Below are 14,714 nucleotides of genomic sequence, written 5' to 3'. Positions count from 1 at the left end.
GTTTATATCTTGACATCAATTATCATTTTTTATTTGTTTTTTATATGAAAAGTGTTGTTTGAGGGGGGGGGATTTGTAGAACATGATTGAGATGGGAAAAGGGAAAATTAAAAAAAAACATATAACTTTTTTTACATGGGGGTCACCACTTATCAAGGCCCGAAGGCCACTCAGGGATAAGGGTTATTGCGTGTACAGTAATTTGTAGTAATCATTAGTATTGGGGGTTTCGATAGAGTGTCTAACTAAAGTGGGCGGTTTGTCAGGGGTTTGTTTATGTTGGACTTGAAGGCGTCCAAGTTGTAGTCAGGTGGGAAACAGGTAAGCGACAGAGAGTTCCATTGACGTGCTGTTCTAAGAAAGAAGCTTTGCTCATGGAATCTACGTTTGGATTTAGGCATAGATAAAGAGTAGGGAAATTATTGACAGTAGTTTCAGCCAGACGGGTGTTTCTCGTGAAAGATTGGCGAGAGGGGAAAGGGATTGGAGCTACGACGATAACCTTCCATGGAAATAACAAAGACAGGCTCGCAACGTCTCTTCTGTGGGAGAGAGGCTGCAGGGAGGAGAAAAGGGCATTCCCTACTAAACCACGAAGTCTATTTTGTACTCTGTCAAGGCAGGATAGGCTGTTTTTAGCAGCTCCTGCCCAGCACTCAATCCTTTGACGTACTTGGCTTTTATACAGATAGAGAATTGCATTCTCAGTGAGATATCTTCTGGAGCGATAGATCAGGATTAAAGATCAAATCCAGAATCTTGTCAAAACATGGAGCCTCCCAAAGACGAGAGCCATCCATTTCAATTGATGCCAGATGGGGATCAGAGCGTTGATGATGTAAAGATAGAAACTTGATTTTGGATGCATTAAAAGTGACCAGCCACCTTTTCCCCCATTGTACCACGCGCACAAGATCAGAGGAAAGAGAATTAGAGAGAACTTTGTCATTTACAGCCTTTGATGTGTTGGCATAGATGGTCGCGTCATCAGCATAGATGTCAACGAATGATTTAAGTATGTGGTTTGGGAGATCATTGATGTAGATCAGGAAGAGAGTTGGGCCCAGGATGGACCCCTGAGGGACTCCAGCATTAATACTGTGAGCCTCTGATTTCTGCCCATCAACTACTGCTCTTATGAACCTATCAGAGAGAAATGATTTAATAATACCGTAGCTGGAAATCTTGTGAAGTAGGCCCTTATGCCATACCTTATCGAAGGCCTTCGATATGTCAAGAGCAAATGCCCTGGAAGGAAACCTTTGCCAAGAGATTCACTAATCCTATGTGATATAACCGTTAGTACACCAGCTGTAGATCTTGAAAAGCGGAAACCATATTGCATGCCACTAAGAAGGTTGTTTCTGTTGAGGGGGTTGACTACTACTTTATTTAATATGGATCCCAACAATTTACTCATGACACACAGGAGACTTATTGGTCTGTACTGAGAGGGAGATGACTTTTCACCGGAATTCTTAAATACAGGGCATACTGATGAGATTTTCCAGGGTGTTGGAAAGCACTTCCCCTTAAGGCAACGCTTAAACAGTTTTTTTAAGGATGGGAGCAAGATCTGGTTGGAGCTTTTTCAGCACTATAACTGGAATGCCATCAGGGCCAGTTGCTTTACTGGAATCAAGGTTCTTGATTAGCTTGGCGACCTTAGGCACACATATGTGTATGTTGCATAGCGTGTTGTCTGTTACACGAGGAAATACAGGTCATTGTCGCATAGGGTAGAATTAGCTGCAACGTTCTTGGCAAATAGTCTGACCTTGTCTGATGCTGACGAGATGAACTCAGGTCCATTGATAATAGTTGGGATAGAACGCACGCTATGTTTGCTATTTGCCAGAACTGGTGGGAACCAAGCCGCTGCTCAGCTACTTTGGATTTAACAGACTGAGCATATAGCTCTCTTGTATGTTTTATTACTCTTTTACAGTGGTCGCTGGCATTCCTGAAAGCAACTTTAGTCTCAGTACATCTATTACGTTGGTAGCTATGGAAAAAGTGATTTCTGTGAGCGATGGCAGCAGCACATTCAGGGGAGAACCATGACTGGCTGTTAGGTTTTTGTTTGAATATTTTGGATTGTATGAATCGATCTATGCCTACAATTAAACATTCAGTCAGGTCTGATACTACAGTGGACACATCCTTTTTAAACATGGAATGCAGATGTAGATCAGATAATACAGAAGCTATCCCAATCAGATTGTGTGCATTTTTGGTCATGACACCGATATCCTCATACAAACTGATGTAATAACGCCCTCTTACTTCACTAATTATGCCTTAATGGAAATATTTCTGACTTTAGGCAAGAAAAAATCCCACGATTTTACTCTATTAGTCACAAAATGTCAGGTTTTCTTTGAATTAATTGAGTTTATAATTCCATTCCAAATCCTTGTTGTACGAGCGTATCTATACAAAATTCGAAGATAATGTTAAAAAAATCTTCTTGTAGCCAAACTTATCGCACTGATTTTCCATCAGTATATGGCGTTGAAGTTTTTACCCCGCCTCCATAATCAACAGAATCTAGACCATTGCCGTGATGACCTGTTTCCCCATAAGTCATGTGCAGTTCTATGCGGTTTATCTTCACAGGCTTTGCTTTCTTTCTTGTTAGATTATTTATAACTGCATGAGAATCCTTTACTTGAGAATGCTGAGGAGGATGACCATCAACGTTTTGCGGGTCCACGGGCCCAGTCACAGGATGAGCGTCATACTTTTCGCGTGAAAAGAGAAATAAATACCCACTGTTTTCTTCCTATAAATCTGGCCTCTATCAGTGTGGCATCTCTTAACCAGTACAAAGAAATATATCTTGCACATTGACTTATTCGAGTACGATCAAACCAAGTTAAGTTTTATTGTTTCGATTTAGATATAGAACTATTTATGTTTACCATATAAATATATTCTTTAAAATTTTATTTTAAAGAATATTTTGACATTATAAAGAGTATCCATTATCAGTGAGTGTATTTTTATCAAGTTTATAACCGAATCCCCGGCAATATTGTGTCGTCATTTTCCGGTAGGTTAGTTAAGCAGTTACAAGTTGACAAAGCGAAATGAACGAATAGACGGAGCGTCCTCCCCGTTTTCCAAGCAGATAATGACGATCTATTTAGAAAACAATTCCGAACATGGTGAAAATTGGCGTCATGTGTTGATACAGCGGATTAAAGGTCATTTTTCGTTAATAGTAATAATATAACGCCAAGTTTCACCATGTTCGGAATTTAACATATTTAACGCTTTGGTTGAAATTTGTCGATAGTTTATTGGATAATAGGTTCGGAATCATACGCATGCGTACTTAACTTGCTGAAAACACCCAATACTAAGTTACCGGAGATTGGCTTTTACACTGAATGTGTGGTTGTGTAATTGACAGCAGGATATGGTAAGAGTAATCACTTTAACTATAGAGGCGACAGCCCCGTCTAAAATTTAGTCAGGTTTATAATTAAACTTTCAAAAAATTACAATGGCCGTTCACTTAAAAACCGTCTAAAAAGAGAAAATAATGGAAAGAACGTATAAATTGGCATAGATAACAAAAAATAGAAAAGAAGGAAACATTTAATATTGATTTATGTTTCTGTCTACATGTTGAAAGACACTTATTACAGTACATATATATATGTATATATATGTATATATATGTATATATATATATATATATATATATATATATATATATATATATATATATATATATATAACGTTTAGTAAAGGCTAGAGAACATAGAATTATTTCCACAGACGAACCAACGTCGCAGCCACCAAGAACCAAGAAAACCAACAAACTGGAAGTCCAAGACTCGAGTTTCGCCCTCATTTGGGCTCATCGCCTAGCATGCAAGGGACTCGAGTTTCAAATCCCGAGTAGGGATGTGTCTAACTGATGAACCCATATTAGGGCGAAACACGATTCTTGGACTTCCGGTTTGTTGGCTTTCTTGGTTCTTGTACGCTGCGACGTTGGTTCGGCTGTGGAAATAATTATATATATATATATATATATATATATATATATATAATTATTATAATAATAATTTTTTCAATGCCTACAAACACAAGCGTTTCATCCTTTCGGGAATCATCAGTGCAGTTATACGGTTACTAGCGGTTGAGAGATTCGAATCCGGCCACAAAGCCATTTCTGACTTCATTAGCAAGGACAAAACCCTGAAATATTGTAGAAATTTTAATTATTAAAAAAAAAAAATCGTAACATCCGAACAGTGATCTAATTATTATTATATCATGACTTAGGCATGCGACCTTAGGTGACCGACTTTCTAGTTTTCTTTAAAGTGCATATTCTTATTTAAGACCGAGTTTTTTAAAAGGGATCGACACACACACACACACACACATATATATATAATTAAATATACGTTGCTTTTGATTATAGAACGCTCGAATTGACATACCCGAAGAAAAGTAAGTGCTTAGCATGCGGAATATTTAATGCACACGAAGGAGGTCATGCAATAACCCTGATCCCTAAAGATCTGAACGCGATTAATACTGATAGTCTCTTTTTGGCACAATACGGAAGGCTTCAGCAAGAGTGAACGGTTTCCCGCTGACTTAATCTGACATTCGACAGATTTGCCAATCTTCTGCTATATTCAGCGAATGCATTCAACGAAGTTGACATTTAAAACGAAAACACATCCCTTCAAATGCAAGTTGGACATATACATGAATGAAGTTTAACTGGAAGCAAGACTAAAATAAGTGAAAAATATTCTATTTGCAGTGGTTAGCGATTTTGCAAACGTCAAAATGATCCCTGGTGATTAGAAATCCAATCATCTTGGAAACTAAAATTATAAAACCAAAAAAATATATATATTCGAATCAACGTTTAAAACATGGATTACTTGCGAACACGCCATTTTTCTAAAGTAAAAGTCATTAGTGCATTAACTATGAAATAAATCGGTTTACTGTCAGTAACATTGAAACGAAGTGAAGCATCTGTTTCTTTTCTTTTTTTATATAAAAAAGAATCATCGAACTCAACTATTTGTATGAATAAATAACACTCGCAAATAGAGTCCTTCTAGATATTGTAATTTTGTTTCAGCCATTTAATACAAATGAAATTTCACGATGTATCGATTATATAATATATAGTGTACTCACTGAGCATAGATTTTTTATTTATTTATATTTTTCAACATTCATAATGTTTCATTTTGGTCTTCCCGACAAAAAGAGGGCCGACCTGTGAATTACCCATTGTCCGTTCCTCGGTTCGTCTGTCCGCACTTTTCTCAATAATTATGCCTTGGAATTTTTGGAAATTTCGCACAAACATTTAACATGATTTGAGTAAAAATTAACAAAACAGATTTTCTGGAGAAACTCCGGTTGCTTTCCCTGGGGGTGACTCTCTGGTTAAAATGGCTAGAACTAAAAAAAACAATGATGCCTTGGATTTTGATTAAACTTTCTGAACAGTTTTTACTAACTGATTCTTATATAATCTTGTTTGTCTATAATACGCGAAAACTCTTGAGTATACCCCAAGGGCGTTTTTAGCCTAATAAAAACACCTCTTTTTTGGGACTATTTTTCCATATTTGTCCAAAATTTCTTGTGTATGTCTATTTAGCAGTTTTGCATGCTGCTGAACTCAAATTTTCATATGTTAAGGCAATGGAAACTTTCGTGCCTAAATAGCAGGGGCAAACGATGAACTTAGTCCTTTCGTATTGCATGGTGCAGATATCAAATTTAAGGCCTAAAACTGCACCATTTGTCCATTTTAACCAGGATTTGACGTCCCATAGGGGATTTGGCGGCTAGATGGGTGGGCAAATGCTGAACGTAGTCATATTATGTCTCGTTCACTGTACACTCACATGGACCATGTGTAATGTTATGTAGCGGCGTTCTCATTCCGTTCTTCCTCTTGCCTGTCGAGCTCATCGAAGTGCCAAAGAAATAAAACAAATATTTGAGATACACTTTTATTTCCTGTCCGGGCTTTCCCTTTTACATAACCAATTTTCACAATGTGTTCACAGACTAATGGAAATTTGTTGTCGTCTGCTCTCGTTTCCTACACTTCATGCCGTCACGTGTTTCCCCCTCCACTCACTGCGTCTTTTCCCGCTAATGATGCTGGTATTTCCGCGTGCCGTCACTAGTCTTGTTACCCCACCTCATCTCTCTATTTTACTGCAGCGACTGCTGTCTACGAAACACCGCCGCGCATTATGGTACACATGCATGCTTCACTTGTTTTAATTTGAGTCGTAGATATTTAAATAGCATTTCTATCTTTAGTCCATATATATTGCGGAATGTTTTATTGAGAATTAATTAGTCAGTTATTAAAATTATTCGGACTACTCTTCTTATAGAGAAAGTTGTTCCTCTGATTTCCTTAATGCGTATGTTGATAAACTCGGATATCTACATGTTAAACTCTTCTCTTTATAGGGAATTTCAAAATAAAACTTTTATAAAATCTACGAAATATATTGTTCTCGCTCTGTTGCCCATGATTAGTTGGGGGTTTAAATTCAAACCCTGTAGTGAGAATTTAACATTGACATGTTGCTTAGAACCGATTACAGTCAACAACTTTATCTGTTGGGTCAGGTGTATACAGTAAGACGCACTTTAAGAAAGTCTGATGTTACGTCGACAGAAGCGTTATCAGATTCTCCAGTCTCATATTAAAGATACTTGATGTGTGTGTTTATGTGTGTGATTTCGTTCGCTACGCACTCGCATATGGCTGGGCTAATTTGTTTTAAACTTTACACAAAGATACTTAGGTGGCTGGGAGTGTTCTTGCGCAGGTGTTCATCGAAATGCATCTGACAACTAACGAACATTCGATTAAAGAAAGAAAGACCGATTTTGACTAAAATTAACACTTTTATGCAACCCAACATAGGAAGTTCATTTGAGAAGTTTTATCACCGCACAGGCAAGAAGGCCTACCATATAAAATTAACTGTAGATGCTTTTTTGAAGACAAAGGTCTGTTTGTAATTATGGTTTCTTTTTAAAGCATAATAAAACGATACTTGACTTTTTTACGTTCAATTATAATTCGACTGATTATGTACAAATGACTAAATAAAAATTAACTCTCGGTTCTTTAATAAGGCAGTGGCGCGTTTTAAATGAATGTTTCTGCTTAAAGCACAATATTACCATGGTAGTTTACTTTTGAATTTTAAATATTACGTGAAGTTATTAATCAAAGTTTTAAAATGAATCAACAGAATGTTTTTTATAGTGCAATAAAGATTAAAACTATATGGAATAAGTCTTTGCAGAGAAAGATGTGAAACTCCCTCAAGTCCACTGAGAGGGTTCCTTACAATCTATCGATATGATTAAAAAAATCAGCGATTACGTCGATTTCATTGAAATGTAGGGGAAGGCTGAACATTTGTTTATTCTCATTGAATCACAGACAACGTTAATTTTAAGAGGAACAACGTTTGATAAAAAGAAGATTGACATGTATAATATGTATGATATAATGAAGTGAAAGAGATGTAATCTTAAAATCGTTATTGTAACTTTTTGTCGTGCCCTCGTGAAAGTCTTCGCTAATATCCAATGAAAACAGAATCAAACTCGAATCAATGTATTAAGTATTGAATGGATGCTGAGGGTGCCAAAATGTTTGAACACGCATCACGCATGGCAAGGTAAACTGTTAGCTAAAGAACAACCCAAAGGATTTCTCATGGCAACAACTTCAAACTTCCAATTCATCATACAAGTGAAGCTGAAATCAACCGCATCAGCGAGATACACGGATGAATGCTCTAAAAACTTTCAGTTATGCCCCATCAAGTTTTCTGGTAAGTTTTAGAAATTATTTATATTTTCTGTCGACAAGCTTTCTTTAAAATTAAAATATTTTACGAGCATTATTTTGCCTTAACTAAAGGCACCGTACTGGAAAGTGCAACACTAAAGCTCATTGGCCTATCATTCGCAATTATTATGTATTGGATCAATTGTATACATGATATTCACAAGTGTGCCACAAGGAATGTAAATACCATCTTCTGATTAAAAAAAGCTTCCCGCACATGCTTAGTATCATACATCTTTACAGTGTATCTCTGCATAGAACATTACTGTCATATCGTCTCCTCTATGTCATGTTAGTAAAATCAATGTCAGCATTACATTTTATTATTACATTTTGTTAATATGATTGGGAAGCAATCTAGAAAGTCGACAAAAGGAATCTAAGAGTAGAAGGTGTTACGTTGCGGGGGGGTCTATATGACAGTGTTTATACGGCAGCAGAAGGAATATGTCGTATTGTCGGGGCTCTCTGTGTCATGGACGGGATTATATATTACGTACGTGTGTCTAACTCGTGCAATGTCTAGTGGAATAAAACGTATTCCCAACAGATACATTTTAACAACAGACATGTAACGAAACGGACAAAGAAGAGTTCTCTGGGATTGTTATATCAGGTCAATCGGAAAAACATACCTAGTCCGCTCAGGGTCGTGTTTAACGGATCCTCGAGAATAGCTGCAAAGAAGATTAGCCCCAAGGAATAAAGAAATCTCTGGTTGTCTTTTGTGAAACTTTTATTTCCGATGTTTGCCCATTGGAAATCTGCCGCTGAGGCTATGCTAAGGCATTCTGATCCCATCTACTGGGAGCCATCATTTGCCGCCTCGATTCGCTGTCTCTCACTCCCGATTCTTCTGCATCTGCTCTCTCTCTCTCTCTCTCTCTCTCTCTCCCTTCAAATATCTGATTCCTCGAATAATCCTTTTTTTTTTCAAAAGTCTCAATAAAGTTCGCATTTCTTCGAACGAGTCGTCAGACGCTAGAGGTTAATCTATTTTTAATTATTGTTTATATTCTAAATTCTTTAATTTACTAAACATTTTAACATAAATAACTTTCTCTGTAAATATTTATTTTGCTAGGATAGCATTCTATTTTTTACAAACATTACAACGATCGACTCTCATAATTATAATAATCGACTAGTTTAATCGTTTCCTATAGACTAACAGCACAACACAGGTATCAACAGTAAAGGCGAAGTTTTACTCTTGAGTGTATTACATCGTGGAAACACCAGTTCCTCAAGTTTGTAGAAGCACTTGTACATTAACCAGCGAAATTCAACATCAAATTTATGAGACTAAAGTTCGAGATTGTTTGATCGTGTGTGACCGATTGGATTGGACACATTTTTTGGACCTTGTCAAAAATAGGGAGAATAGTGCTTAATGCACCAACCCACATGTGCTAATAATGTTCTACGCATGAGCGAAGGGCTTCTTTGTAGACATATATGACTTGGTAAAGTGTGAGTATTTTCTTCTTGGTTAGAGAATTCCCACTTTATTTGCCCTAATGTTCTAAATCATCGTTTCGGCTTACAAAAATAAAGCGAAGCATTTACAGATATATCCAATATATTAGAAAGTTTCATCGGGTATAATGCCGGTTTCCTAAGCTTGAGAGCAGGGTCGAAGTATTTAATTCAATATTTCGTATGCAAATGCACTCAGAGATCCAAGGTAACTCACGATGATCGCCGAAACGACGTGTCATTGACAAGCATAAATAATCGAGTTCCTATTTAGTTGCCTCTTTATGAGGGTAGAGTTTGACACTAAGGTTGGTTTTTTTATGTGGGGGTAAGAACTAAAGTAAAAATTGTCTCAGTCGTGAAGAATTTCTCCTCCACTAACCGAAAACAAAATATTGAAGTGTAACATCAGAACAGATACAGCACGGAGGCCAAGAAATCTCTAAGGGTGTAAAGAGATTGTGTTAATCCTGCACAGAGAAATCCATTGTGTCACTCATTTTATCGACGATTGGTTAGAAGAAAAATATGTCGATGAGCTTAGAATATATTTATCTTTTGCGGTATATAGTATTTTCATCCCCCGACAAATGGAGGGTGGCCTGTAAATTCACCCTTGTCCGTTAATCCGTTCGTATATCCGCACTCTTCTCAATAACTCCGCTTAACATTTTTGGAAATTTTGCACAAACATGAAACATGATACAGGTAAAAATGCCCTTGAGGACATTCGGGGCCAAGTGAGGGGGGGAGCAAATGATGTACTTAGTTATTTTTTATTGTATAGTGCAAAACTAAAATTTAAATATTATAAGGCCTAAAATTGAACTGTTTTTATTTTTTTCATTTTCACCAGGAAATAGCTGCAAAGAAGATTAGCCCCAAGGAATAACGAAATCTCTGGTTGTCTTTTGTGGAACTTTTATTTCCGATGTTTGCTCATTGGAAATCTGCCGCTGAGGCTATACTAACGTACCCTGGATGTTTGGGGGGCGAAATGGGGTGAGGGAATGCTTAACCTAGTCATCTTTTTATACCCCGTTCACTGTGCATCACGGGGCACCATGTATGCTTCACGTGTTTTATTATGTATTTAGCTGCTAGAGTTTTGATTAACTCGTACCTCGATGTGTGTATTCACACGGCACTTTATTTTACCTTTATTACACACGTCCTTAACTTGCAAAAGTTGTATTTTAAATGTAAACCAAATTCTGGTTAAAAATATAGTTTGATTACAATACAAAAGGAATACAAATATTAATTAAAAATAGAAAAACAACTGCATGTTAATAAAGGTAGGTATAAGAAAGATAATAATAGTCAGAGTCAGTTTCCCTTGAACAGTTTTCAGTTGTGACGATTGCTCTAGTGTATCGTGAAAAAACAATCAGAGAGTGTTTAAGAAAAGCTCTTTGCTCTACGAACTTCTATGTTTCCTCTTCGTTCTGACATACATGAATAAAAAAGGTCGGACCTTCCTTAATCGAGCTTGCGGATCATTGCGGCGAACTCCAGCAGCTGAACGCAATTTTCAATTGAACATTCATTCAATAGTTTGCATGCGAAAAATGAACAGTTTTTTTTTTTTTTTTTTTTTTTTACCGAACCGGTTTATGAGTGTAGGAAACCAAGTTGTTAGAATACATTAATAAACAGGTTTTGCTCATGCTATCCAAAATTAGAATAGTTGCTCAAATAATCCAAATTATTATTATTGGATTAATGGTTGAAACAAGTTAATTTTATGCGGTATTAAAAAAATAACTGTACTATATTGTTCAACATCGGAAACAGTATTTATTTTCCTTAAATTTGTAGTTTCCACGATTTAGTACAGCTTTTCTGAATTTTAAACATGATGATTAATTAGTCGTACTATGTAGAATCTCTGGACTATTACACTCATATTGAGTGTAATTTTCACAAAATTCCGGTCGATGTAACCTCAGAGCTTCTTTAGGGATACCTTGTCGAACCTAGGAATATTACTTCCGACCTCGGGAATTTGGACGGAATTTAAAACTGAAAACTTTATTTACTCCATAGATAGATTTACAACTGGACAGAGCTAAACCAGAAATAACATAGTTTAAGGCCCTCAACATTCGTAGTAGAACTGCCCGCAAGGACTCTTCCGTAGTGGTTAGAGTACTTGTAAAAATTACTTTTTTTTACAAGGTGGTCAGCACTTATCAAGGCCCGCAAGCCACTCAGGGATAAGGGTTATTGTAAATACAGTACGTTAGTGTGGATATTTAATAACGTGTCTACTTAAGGGGGCGGTTCATCAGGAATTTGTTTACATTGGACTTGAAGACACCCAAGTTGTAGTCAGGAGGGAATCAGGCAGACGGAACAGAGTTCTACAGGCGTGCAGTTCTAAGAAAGAAGCTTTGTTCATGGAATCTACATTTTGATTTAGGCATAGATAAAGAGTGTGGAAAGTTTTTGACAGTGGATTCAGCTAAACGGGTCTTTTTCGTAAAAGATTGGCGCGGGCGGACCAGAGATTGGAGTTCAGGCGAGCACCTGCTATGGAAATAACGATAAAACAAAGATAGGCTTGCAACATCTCTTCTGTGAGAGAGAGGTTGCAGGGAAGAGAAAAGGGCATCCCCCACTAAGTCACGAAGTCTATTTTGTACTATGTCAAGGCAGGGTAGGCTGTTTTTAGCAGCTCCTGCCCAGATATGGCAGCAAAAGTGATATTCTTCTGAAGAACCCAAGTTCCTTTTACAGTGTAGGCAACCAAAAAGTATAATTGATTAACGGAACAAGAACATACAACTCTCACGAAGTTAATAAAATCTTCTATTCGAAAGCCTGTTGATTTCCCGAGTCCGACAAGATACACGTGAAGAAGGTCGGTGGATAAATGACACGCAGCATGAAAGCAGTAGTCTGAAGATTTCAAGTAATACGACTGACCTATACCCACCTCCAAAATTCATCAACCTAATAATAATGGACACAATAATTCTGAGGAAAATCAATAATGTTTACAATGTTAAACAATATATCCTTGCAAACACCTTACAAACCGAAGGCCAGTAATATAATAACAATGTGTTTCATTTCAATGACGAGAAGTCACGAATAAATTATGCAATTAATAAAAGTCAAAACAAACTTCCGTTTTCGGTGTTATTGTTTTCATCTTGTTTTCGTTCTCTTTTATGAGCACATCTCTTTGATAGTTTTCAGCAATTTCTGTTCCTAATTAATAAAGGATGTTCTCATTGTTTAATTTTTTTGTTTCATTTTACATAATTTCATTAAAAACATACGAAAAGTTGGGGTCATATGTTAATTACGTCATGTGTTTATCCTTTCTGATTGGCAAATATATTTCGTTGATTATAAAGTAGCAATACTTTATTTATAGCACGTTACTGGAGTGAATGAACGGATTGTCATGAGTTTTACATATTGCTACTAATCTGGACTAATTAAAGAATCATATTAAAGCGTATTTTACGACCGGGACAAGCCTAGTAGAGGGTATATTTACTGTTAGTTTTAAATATAAAAGAAACAATATGTGGACACTGTGAGCGAAATTCACATTCTTCCGGTAGTTGTATAATTTTAACAATCGTTAGAACACATACAAAAGAAATGTATTTCAAGTTTCAGTTTCTTTGCAATAGGCGGTATACAATAAGCACAACCTCATTTTTAATGACAAATATTTCATATATGCATTAAGTTTGTTCCATAATCGTTAGAAACCGATCAACCAATAAGACGTAAATGTTCATATTTTATAATGACCCTTAAAGCCTTGTACTTGAGGCATATGGTTCATGAACTAAAGTACGTACTAAATTTCGATCAGAACTATAATACATATCATAGGCATTACGTTTAGTAGAAGTAGATCCTGATTTTAATGTCCGTAAAGATACATAAGAGTTCAAGCCACATATTACATCTTATGAGATAATCATTCTTTTAGTTTAAATATAAAATAATAAAGTTACTTTTTATACAAACAAAAGATTTTAATATACATTCGGCAACATAAGGAAAGAAGTGATGTGAGTTTTCCGTAGTAATACCTTATTTATTTTTTTCGTTATAACAGCGTATTTGTTTACCTCTCCTTACTCCTTAACATGTATGTATACATCATTGGTAGGTGCGAAATACAGAATAGGTTAAACACAGACAGGAAAAATTATAAGAACATAAAACAGATTAATACATTCGTATTTTTCTACTTATGCAGAAGAAGTAACAAGAGGGAAACAAATATGAGGTCGTTTGAACGTTCCTAAATGATAGTACTCTCGCTGTGTAGCCTTGGATTCTGGGAAAATATTGAATACCTGTTCAACAAGGCTTATTTGAATAGGGACTTTTAGGGAGAAATGAAACCAATCACAGTTTAGTAATATGCGTGCGGCATATTCACGTTGACACCGGTTCTGGTTAGATCACCAACGTTAAGCAAAGCTGATCTAGGTCAGTACAAGAGTGGTCATTATTCAGAAATACCAGGCGTTGAATGTGTGAACAGGTGGAAACAACAATGTCAAAACTGAAAACAAAAGAAACAACATTATCACCCCTGATTGCGATAAGTAAGTGACTTGGGTCGTATTTATTGGCTTCCCTACTAGGGAAAATTAGGCATAAGACCGTTTTTTTAATATGGAGAGGGGGAGAGGAAGGGAAAGGGGACCAGCTCCTGAGAGGTGGGAAATGGGAGCTGGATGGTGAGATCGTCTTGGTATATAGGGTTTCCCCTACATGGACAGGAAGTCCATTGCCACAAGGGCAATGGTCTTTGATTGCAGCATCTGCTGGAACAGATACTACAGTTTGATCTTGGCCCGAAGGCGAATTTGATATTCTCATGAAACTGCGGCATTATGAAGAAGGTGCTGCTACTCTATTAGAGGGGGGGTGTTGGTTCGATACAGAACAAAACATAACAAAATCGCAAAAAGACAATGCAGATGGTAATACTCTCTCCATTTGTATTCCAGGAGTGTCACAGTAATGGGACCACAATCATTATCGTAAAAGGAATAAGCCTACTTCAACATAAATGTGAGGAACAGGTGGTATCTAATATATACCACCATTTATAACATTAGATGGAATATTTGAACTATATCTGTAATAAACAGCTTCCATGATACGTAAAACAATTTATCATTTCGAAACAACATATCGCAGACTTCTTTCTCCGGTGTGGAACAGCAACTAGATTAATTTATTACACGTTTCATTCCTTAAACCATTACAACAATGGTCATATATTATTAACAGTATAATGATATTTGAAGACATTGCTAAACCAAAAGCAACATTTTTCTATTATTCTTGT

The sequence above is a fragment of the Euprymna scolopes genome, chromosome 10, assembly GCF_053919585.1.
Source record: "Euprymna scolopes isolate OS-2025 chromosome 10, ASM5391958v1, whole genome shotgun sequence".
Lineage (NCBI taxonomy): Eukaryota > Metazoa > Mollusca > Cephalopoda > Sepiida > Sepiolidae > Euprymna > Euprymna scolopes.
The sequence above is the reverse complement of the archived record's forward strand: the minus strand, read 5'-3'. Positions refer to the sequence as shown.